This window comes from Gymnoscopelus microlampas, assembly GCF_963454915.1.
Source record: "Gymnoscopelus microlampas genome assembly, chromosome: 12".
In the NCBI taxonomy this organism is placed as follows: Eukaryota; Metazoa; Chordata; class Actinopteri; order Myctophiformes; family Myctophidae; genus Gymnoscopelus; species Gymnoscopelus microlampas.
The window spans coordinates 3,091,877-3,102,659 of NC_139949.1; positions in this window are offsets into that span (position 1 = coordinate 3,091,877).

The window sequence follows — 10,783 nt, forward strand, 5'->3', positions numbered from 1 at the left end:
CCAGGACTGTTCTGTACGACCCGTTTAGTTTGGACACCTCTATGGTGTCACTGTCACACCAGTACAGGTTACCTCCCACCCAATCAACAGCCAGACCCTCTGGATTGGTCAACGTGTTGTGAAGGACCTGTTAATGAACCATACCATAAGACCATGTTTTATACTTTTATTTTGAATACAATACTTGTGTGTATTTTTTTCACAAATGTGTCTAGCTTTTTTTCATTTTCATTTAATATTTAATATTCTTTTAATATCTATTTTCAAAGACAGCTGATCTACAAGCTCACAATGTGTCACATCGCGACACGTGAGCTTCTAGATCTGCTATTTTGATATTAAGAGAGCACACGTTTTGTACACTAACTCAGTGGTTCCCAAACCTTTTAGCTCGAGACCCAAAAGATACATGTTATATCTCCCTGGGACCCAAACTAGTGAAAATAGACGATCAATAAGCTCATAATGGGTCAAAATGTGTTGTTAGCTCTGCTATTTTCACTATTTATTTATGTTTTACGGAATTTTCGCTTTTTCTTTTTTTGAACACATTTTTTCAATGTTCTTTTCAAATATGTTTGAATATTTTTTTCTCTTTAGGCGGGTTTTAATTTTCTAATAATATTTTAATTAAAGTAAAAATAAAAAGGGTTTAAAAATAAAAAGTTCATTTGTTACATTTGAAAATGGGTCCTTGACCCCAAAACGGGTCCCATTCCACTGTTTGGGAAACACTACTACTAAGTGACTGAGCCACCAGGCACCCTGTTCTCTTGTTTGATATTTAACATTGATATTACAAAGTATTTATATTACAAATACTTAGTATTGTTCATTTGGTTTCCCTTTCCTGTCATTCATCCTCATCGTTGTCATTGTCACACTGACCTGGACGTCACTGCCACTGATGTGCATGCGACTGATCCTGTAGGGGAACTGATCTATCCAGTAGATCATCTGCTGCTGATAGTCAAAGTCCAGAACCACTGCTGCTCCCCTCAAGTCCTGTCACACCACAGCAGTTGTGTTAGTCTCAGACAGGAATACATTCCAGCATGTCAAAAGCAGTGTGTGTAGAATATAGTGTAGGATTACCAGTGGTGGAAAAAGTACTCAGATTACTAAGTATCATATAATAAGTATCAATACCACAATGCAGAAATACTCTGTTGCAAGTAGGATATACGTCCTATATTCAAAAGTACAAAAGTATTACAAATTATACTTAGCAAAAATAAAAGTACTTTTTTCCATTCTTTTAAATCATTTTGCGTATATTTCTGAATAGCCTATGTATAAAATAGGTCATAACTGGTTAATGTATGTTTTGTAATAAAGTAATCTGTAAAGTAAATAGTAATTAACATTTTCAAATAATTGTAGTGGAGTCATAAGTACAATGTGTGCCTTTGTAATGTAGTGGTGTAGAAGTAAAAGTATTGAACATTGGAAATAATCAAGTCAAGTAAAAAGAAAATCATATTTTGTTTACCTACGTACAGTACTTGAGTAAATGTACTTAGTTACTTCCCACCATTACATAGGCTGTATTGTTATGTCTAATGGTTTTCACCTGTTTGAGCTCTGTGGAGCTGGAGCCGTCTAAGTTGATCTTCATCATGTTGTAGTTGTTGGCTACGATGAGGAAGGGCTCCACCTCTAAAGAACGTGAGACATTACATTTGAGTCGGTTTACATTTAAAAATTCACACACCTTGCAAATCAATCAATCAATCTATCTATCTATCTATCTATCTATCTATCTATCTATCTATCTATCTATCTATCTATCTATCTATCTATCTATCTATCTATCTATCTATCTATCTATCTATCTATCTATCTATCTACGTGTAACATCTAGGTACATAAATAACATTATAAATATAGATTTATTAATCACCATCTTTGGATGTTGTGAAGCTGCTGTATTTACTGACTGACCTTTTTATTCACTTTAAATATGTGTAATATAGTGGGAGGATTTTGTTGTGGGATCCCTGTGGGATGACAAACGTATGACAGACGCTAAATAGTCTCCGGAAAGTACACTCACATTTATATTTATTTTGTATTTTAAAAATAAGCTAAACTATGCTGCATCAAGTATTTATTAGGTTGGCCCTATTACAATGTCTTTGATCATAAACCCGAAAAAGGTATTGATCCCAGGCTAAGACAGACTGAAAGGCAGACTGACAGATAGGCAGACAGACAGACAGACAGGTGGGTGGGCAGGCAGACTTACAGAAAGACTTATAGACAAGCAGGCAAGGGCAGACAGACGGACGGACGGACGGACAGACGGACGGACGGAATGACAGACAGACAGACAGACAGACAGACAGACAGACAGACGGACAGACGGACAGACGGGCAGGCAGGCGGGCAGGCGGACAGGCGGACAGGCAGACTTACCTTTTGTGTTGTGTGTTGGTTCAGTCTGGAGAGCTGATGAGAGACATAAAAACTAAATGAGCTTCAGTGTAACAGGTTGTGGTTGGAGAACAGCGCAATCTTTTATAAAACAATAAAAAAAATAATCAGACGGGAATTCCCGTAGTTGACAATGTAATCCTTAGCAGAATCGGACGGGAATTGGACCCGTAATGTTATCTCAGAGTTATGGGGGTCCTTGAAATAAAAAAGTTTGAGAACCAGTGCTGTAATGTAAATTCACACATTGAAGAGACCAATGGCCCTATCTTACCCCTTATGCCTAAACTTATAAGCCATACTTTGCTATTTTGAAAAACATTTTTAAATAGTTCAATCAATAGTTCAAAAGCCGATCTACATTGACACGTTGTGAGCTTGTACATTTTTTTAAAAACCATTTTAAAATGTTTTTCAAAATAGTAGATAAGGGGTAAGGCGGTGTGCAAGATACTGTAGGACACCTAGTTTCAACCATGAGCATCACAACAAAACAAAACAAAATAAAACGTCAAAACAAACATCTTCCATGGTGTTCATGATGATGACAATATGCACTGTACATACGTAGCTGTTACACTGAGCATAATTCACTGATAATTTACTGATGATACAATGTAAATATTTAAAAAACAATACATTAAATGTGTAATGAAGCCACACTCATAAAAAAAATAACTGCTGAAGACAGAGGTGTCTTTGTTGAATATGTGAATTGACTTTACACATTTAGGGGCCATGGATAGCTGAGTGGTTAAGGTGTGTACCACGTAAACTTTGATTCCTGAGCCCGGTGGAGCTTTGCTGCATGTCACTCCCTGACTCTCAGTCCCTGCTTACTATCTCTACACTGTGGACTATCAATAAAGAATAGAATAAAGCAGAAAAAGACCCATATGAATAGACCATACATTTAAATGTAACATTATGAATAGACAATACGTTTTAACTTAACATTATGAATACACCATACATTTTAACTTAACATTATGAATATGCCATATATGTTTTAACCCAGATCTACAAGCTTTTAACTTAACCCAGATCTACAAGCTCATAGTGCGGCACCGAATGCCGCGCTACGAGATTGTAGATCTGCTATTTTTTTTAAATTGTGATTTTTTTTGGAATCTCTGTATATATATATTTTTAAAGCGGACATTTGTAACTCAAATCTTTGCTCCTGGGGATCCCTGGAACAAAATATTTTACAAATGTTCGCAATAAAAAATATGTATTCAAAGATTTGCAAAAAAAATCAAGCTTTAAAAAATAAATTGCAGATTTACAAGCGCATAGCGCGGCACTCGGTGCCGCGCCATGAGCTTGTATATCTGCTGTTTTTCAATAGCTAAAGAAATCTAAAATGACACAGATGCGTTCCAGGTCTTAAAGGGTTAACATTATGAATAGGTCATACATTTTAACTTAACATTATGAATATGCCACGGCAAAACTCTAATCAACCTAATTTATTCATATGCATGCTTACAGACTCAAGGAAAAAAAAAACACTTCACTTCACGGCACGCGCCCACACACACACACACACACACACACACACACACACACACACACACACACACACACACACACACACACACACACACACACACAGAGTGCATGTTAACATGCAGTGACGCAGGCAGCAGTACTGATGTTGTTTAAGCGTCATGTTGTCTTTCACATCCACATCAACCAACAAGTGTCCTTCAAAGTGTTTACCTGAGCTGAAGAGCAGAAGGAACAACACTATCCCTGTTTGACCCATGTCTGGATTCACTCACACTGGATTCTCAACTGGAACTTCACCGATCTTCACCGACTGGTTCTGATTGTGACTGTGATCAACACTCGCTGTCGTCTGTGTGTTTATTAGTGACACGTCAGCTCATCGTATCTCTTCATCACGTGGTTTCATGTGAATTCACACCTTTCTCGTTGACAGGAAGCTACAGCTAGTGAGTGTGAGCTCTGAGGGACTGCAGCATGAAGAGACACACACGCACACGCACACGCACACGGACACGCACACGCACACGCACACGCACACACACACACACACACACACACACACACACACACGTCAAGGCATGCAGATTAAGACATCCCACCTCTCCCGGAAGTTCCGGGAGTCTCCCGGGAATTAGCGTCTGCTCCCGGACACTCGCGAGCGACCATAAATCTCCCGCAAAAGCTGACCAGGTGATCAAATGGTGGATTTGCGGGAAAACGGTTCCTATTCACTTCTCATTGCTCAGATCCGGTCTAGAGCCCGCCTACTGTTTCGGTTTGCACACATGAGGCTCATACACAGACTGGATCTGCAACCTGCAATGCCTTTTTTTCAAAACCTTTTTTTTGTTCTCATTCGTCGCTTAGGGTAAGTGATTTGCTTTGGTTAAAATAAGTGTTAAATAGCTCTATATTCTGATAGTACTCATTGCTATAGAGTGTTTGTTCAGTAACAGGAGTCTCCTTGTCTCTCCACCTCTTTATTAAACAGAAAATGCATTTTTGTTTCAGTTTCATTTCCAATTTGATCCAACCAGGAGAGAGAAATCAATCAGGATACAGATTAAACAAGTGAAATTGGAAGTGATGACACTAAGAAATGAGCTGACAAAATTGGAACTGGAACACTATACAAATTAAGCTTAAAAATGTGTACTTTCTCCTGATTGGCTGAGAATTTGACACCTACCGGAAAATTTATTTTCTGTTTATTAAAGAGCTGGAGAGACAGGGAGACATCTGTTACTGAAAAAACACTCTATAGCAATGATTACTATCAGAATATAGTGTTTTAACATTTTAACAAAATACTTTTTATTTTAACCAAAAAATATCACTTACCCTACCTTTAACTGTCAATCTGAAAAAAATGAATGAATGTAATTCGCTGTGGCAGGAGTGGGCGTCTAAAAGTGACCAACCACTGGCCTCCTGAAGCGTCCTGTTATAGCGCCACCATAAGACCAACTTGAAACTTATGCTGTAGAGCTTCTTATTTGTCCTACAGGGAGTGTGTGTTCAAAGTTTCATACTGATAGGTCAAGCAGTGCCGGAGGTGACACTCACACACATGCACGCACGCACAAAAGTATAATAATTACACATTTGGTCGAACCTAAATGAATAAATGAGTAAATACATAAATACATAAGCCTAAAGATATCAAGAAAGAAATAGAGCCCAAATAAAAATGCAATTTTGAGGTAGAGGTCAGTGTTTGAAGTTTAACCCTTTCAGACCGAGAACGCATCTGTCATTTTAAGATTTCTTTGGGCTATTCAAAAATATCAGATCTACAAGCTCATAGCGCGGCACCGAGTGCCGCACTATGAGCTTGTAGATCTGATATTTTTGTGAAAAATCGTGAAAATGTGTGCACATCTTTGAATATCTTTTTTTTCCTGTAGCGCACATTTTTAACTCTGTTACGACTTCTGGGGGTCCCTGGAAAAAAAAAATTGAGATGGGAGTCCGCGGCCAAAATTCATATCATTTTGGGGGTCCTTGACATGAAAAAAGTTTGAGTCACTGATTATAGCAAAAGGAAAAATCTAAAAAAAACAACAACTAGGATTTAGGATTTAGAGTTACATTTGTAGAATCCCCCCAGAAGCCAAGATTTAAGTTAAAAATGTTTGCTTTGAAAATAAATATATTGAAATATTTGCTCAAATGTTTGCTAAAAATCTAAAAAAGACACAGATTCTTTCCTGGTCTCAATGGGTTAAGAACGTGTTCATGTAACTTTTTTATTATTATTGATTGAGTGTAATTTAGTCAACCATGAACGGTAGACCATGATGCAATGCTTTGTCAACAGGGTTTCCTTGCCTGGCTGTCTGCCTCATAGAAAAGGTAGACGCCTCCTTCGGCTCTGAGGCATTGGTATCTCGGGCGCCATTTTAGAGTAGGCAAGCTTCCGCGTGTGTCACAGAAGGGGGCGTTCGGTAGGCCAATCAGAGGCAGGTGGGGGCGGGTCTTTCGTAAGAGGCAGCCGCGCAGCAAAAGTCAGTTAGACGCGTTGTGATTGGCCAGTAGTCACTTTGAATGGTAGCTTGCCTACTCTAAAATGGCGACCGCGATACCAGTTGCTCCAACGTACTGCAGAGGCCAATGAGGTATCTAGGTTTCTATATCTATGGTCTGCCTGCCTGCCTGCCTGCCTGCCTGCCTGGCTGGCTGACTGGCTGACTGGCTGGCTGACTGGCTGGCTGTAAAGTGGGTTATTTTATTTCTTCCTGTCTGTCATCTAAATTAAGAACATTAGACCGACCATGTACCAGACCTTTTTTCTCTCCTCGGCTCGCGCTTCTCAGACCAAAGGCTGCAGTCACTAGTAGACACGCCCACCCTTCCCACAGCGAATGAGATGAATACATTTAGATTGACAGTTCAGAGACCAATGAGAACTAAACAAGAGGAGGTAAAAGGGGCGTTGCAGGTTGCAGATCCGGTCTGTGTGCTTAATGTGTGCAAATTACAGAGCCAGTAGGCGGGCTCTAGACCGGATCTGAGCACTGAGCAGTAAATAGAAACCAGAGGCCACTGAACTTTGCACGTAACAACATGGAGGATGTATTGACATGCATGGATGTCTGCCAGTGCAAAGCACACATTTATGAGCCGTATACATCCCACACATAGTGCCTGTAAACTGATTATTTGCCATTGTGTAGTTATCTATGGAAGGCAACATCTTACATTTAATGTTGGTTTTAAAACATACTGTTTTTAAATAGCTGAGTAATGAGATATTTTATCTATGTGTGTGTGTGTTTTGTGTTTGTGTGTTTTATTTATATTTTGTGAATTCCCCATGCAGGATCTATGTGTGCTTCATAATAATGCACTCTGTGGAGGGAGGGGGTCATCCTAAATACCCTGCACTGAGGCCAGTCATAACTACACTACACCACTGGTGACACATCAGCTCATCTTATCTCTTCATCGTGTGGTTTCTTGTTGACAGGAAGCTAAAGCTCCTCCTGCCCTACATAGAGAGCTGTGAGGGCTGTAGCATGAACACACACACACACACACACACACACACACACACACACACACACACACACACACACACACACACACACACACACACACACACACACACAGAGAGAGAGACACACACACACACACACACACACACACACACACACACACACACACACACACACACACACACACACAGACACACGCACACACAGACACACGCACGCACGCACGCACGCACGCAGGCAGGCAGGCAGGCAGGCAGGCAGGCAGGCAGGCAGGCAGGCAGGCAGGCAGGCAGACAGACAGACAGACAGACAGACAGACAGACAGACAGACAGACAGACAGACAGACAGACAGACAGACAGACACACACACACACACACACACACACACACACACACACACACACACACACACACACACACACCAATACCATCCATAACATTAAAACTTCACTATGTAACTTTCCTCTTCTACCCCGGATTTGAACCCAGAACACACCTGAGTTACACTGTAATCTACACCAAATCTCTTTGCCAAAAATAGCAGATCTACAAGCTCACAAAGCGTCACATTGTGACGCCTTGTGAACTTTTAAATCTGCTATTTTTGGTGAATGTTCCCCCCAGAATAGGGATGCTGGAGTGCAAGTAGTTTATCAGCTGCTGCAGGGTTGCTGCTTCCGTGTGCGCTGCTCTGCGGCTGCACCGCGATCTCAGAGGGCCTTGTATGCCTTATTGTTTTCGTTATTTGTGTTGTCCGTGTGCCTATATGTCGTTACATGTTGTGGGATACAAGATGAGAGCGGTAGAAATTACTCTGCTGCTGATCCTATGGACTATCAACTCCTGCCTGTCGGTTGAAAAGACTCAACTCGACACAAACATCTGGCGTGAAAACGGCGCGACCGGGACCGCCTGTGTGTACAGCCGAGCTGCACTGCTGGCATTACGGCCGCCGGAGCCGAACACAACGGCAAACCACGTTCACCTACCGGTGTTTGATAACATCCCCGTGGAGTTGATCCGAGGAAAGAGGAAGAGGAGACGAGGGAAAAGAGGGGGAATTCGGACCCGACTACGGAGGAGATTCACCCGCCCCCCGCTCCCTTCTATCGTTCTGGCCAACGTGCGTTCTCTGCACAACAAAATAGGCACGATACGGACATACACCAGGTACAATCATGATTTTCGTGAGGCATCACTGTTATGTTTCACTGAGAGCTGGTTACAGCCATCAAAACCAGACTCACTTTATGAAGTCCCCGGATTTACTATGGTACGACTGGACAGAGGTGGAGGGAGTGGCTACGGTGGTGTATGTGTGTACATAAATGATCTCTGGTGTCGATCCTTCTCCGTCAAACTTAGGATATGCGACGATCCCAACGTGGAGATCCTAGGCATGACTTTAAGACCTTTCTACCTTCCCCGCGAATTTGGGTGCATTTTACTGTTTCTAGTATATGTGCCTCCTAAAGGGACGGGAAGAGCTGCACAAGCAGCAAAAACCATTGCTGACTGTGTACACGGACTGCAACTGCAGTATCCAGAGGCACCAGCCATCGTGCTTGGGGACTTAAATCAGTGCTATCTGGACACCGTGTTGCCAGGATTCGAACAATATGTTAAGGATGCGACTAGGAAAAATAACATTCTGGACAAGTGTTATGTGAACATTCCAAAAGCATATGTTGCCACGGTTGGGCCGCCTATATTGACCTCTGATCATAATGTCGTGTGCTTAACTCCAGTCTATAAGTCAAAACTGAAGAGGGGAAAACTGGAGAAGAAAGTAGTTAGGACATGGACAAATGAAAGCAAGGAACAACTAAAAGCATGCCTGGACTGTACAGATTGGGACACATTTAGAGAAAGTTCATTGGACAAAACAACCAATGTTACAAATGATTATATTAATTTTTGTGTACAGCTGGTTGTTCCTACAAAGGAAATTAAAATCTTTCCGAACAATAAATCATATGTGACCAAGGACATAAAAGATGTAATAAATGAAAGGAAAATAGCCTTCATAAACAAAGACTTCGGTGCACTCAAGTTGACGGAAAGAAAGCTCAAAATAAAAATGAGGCAGGCAAAATTGACACATAGACAGCATCTAGAGGATGCGTTTAAAGCCAAAAATCACAAAAAGGCGTGGGATACTATGAAATCCATGACAGGAATGTCATCCCCAACCAAACCTATTGTGACAGATAATGAACTTGGCTTTTCTAATGACCTAAATACTTTCTTTGCCAGATTCGAATCATTAGGCGATTCCTCTAAGTGCACTGAAATACTCAAGGCTGTAACACCTGCCCCCTCAGACAGAATTGTCATCACTGAAGAGGATGTCAGAAAAGTGTTTCGGTGTACTAACACAAGGAAAGCTAATGGGCCGGACGAGTGCAGTGCTTTTCTCCTCAAAAACTTTGCATCTGAGTTGGCTCCTGTGTGGCAACCAATTTTTCAAACCTCTGTAGACACACACACAATTCCTCTGTGTTGGAAAACCTCACACATAAAACCACTACCCAAAATCCAATGTCCAAAAGAACATAAGGATTATAGACCCATAGCTCTCACTTCAGTGATCATGAAATCACTGGAAAGAATACTGTTGCAACATCTTGTAAGTATAACTAAAGACAAATTTGACCCCTGTCAGTTTGCTTATAAGAAAGGTTGCGGTACAGAGGATGCGGTTGTCACACTGGTCCACTTCATTACAAAACACCTAGATAAGTCTAATAAGAATTATGCAAGGGTGCTGTTCTTAGACTTCTCTTCAGCTTTCAATACAATACAGTCTGATATTCTGGTGTCAAAGATGGTGCAGTTGCAACTGAATCCATACTTAATTCACTGGTATGCTTCCTTCCTTACTAACAGAGTACAGAGGGTGAAAGTGAACAAAACCCTCTCCGCAGCATTAACTACTAATGTTGGTGCTCCCCAGGGTTGCGTAAGCTCAGCTGTACTTTTCACCCTTTATACTGACAGCTGTCGTACTGAGGAATGTCTGTCTGAATGTCGCACTGACAAAACAGACCAATACATTCTAAAGTACTCTGACGATACAGTTTTGATTTCCCTTTTGGATAGTTCCAGTGATCCTGGACTGCACCAACACAGAGTAAATAAGGTGGTGGAGTGGAGCGATAACAACGCTCTTATCATTAACACAAAAAAGGCAGAGGAGATTGTTTTTGGTGCCCCACTAGAGATACACAGATCCCCCATAACTATTCATAGTGAACAGATCAACCAGGTATGTTCGTATATATACCTAGGAGTAGTAATTGACCACCTTCTGTCATGGAAAGAACAGCTTGAA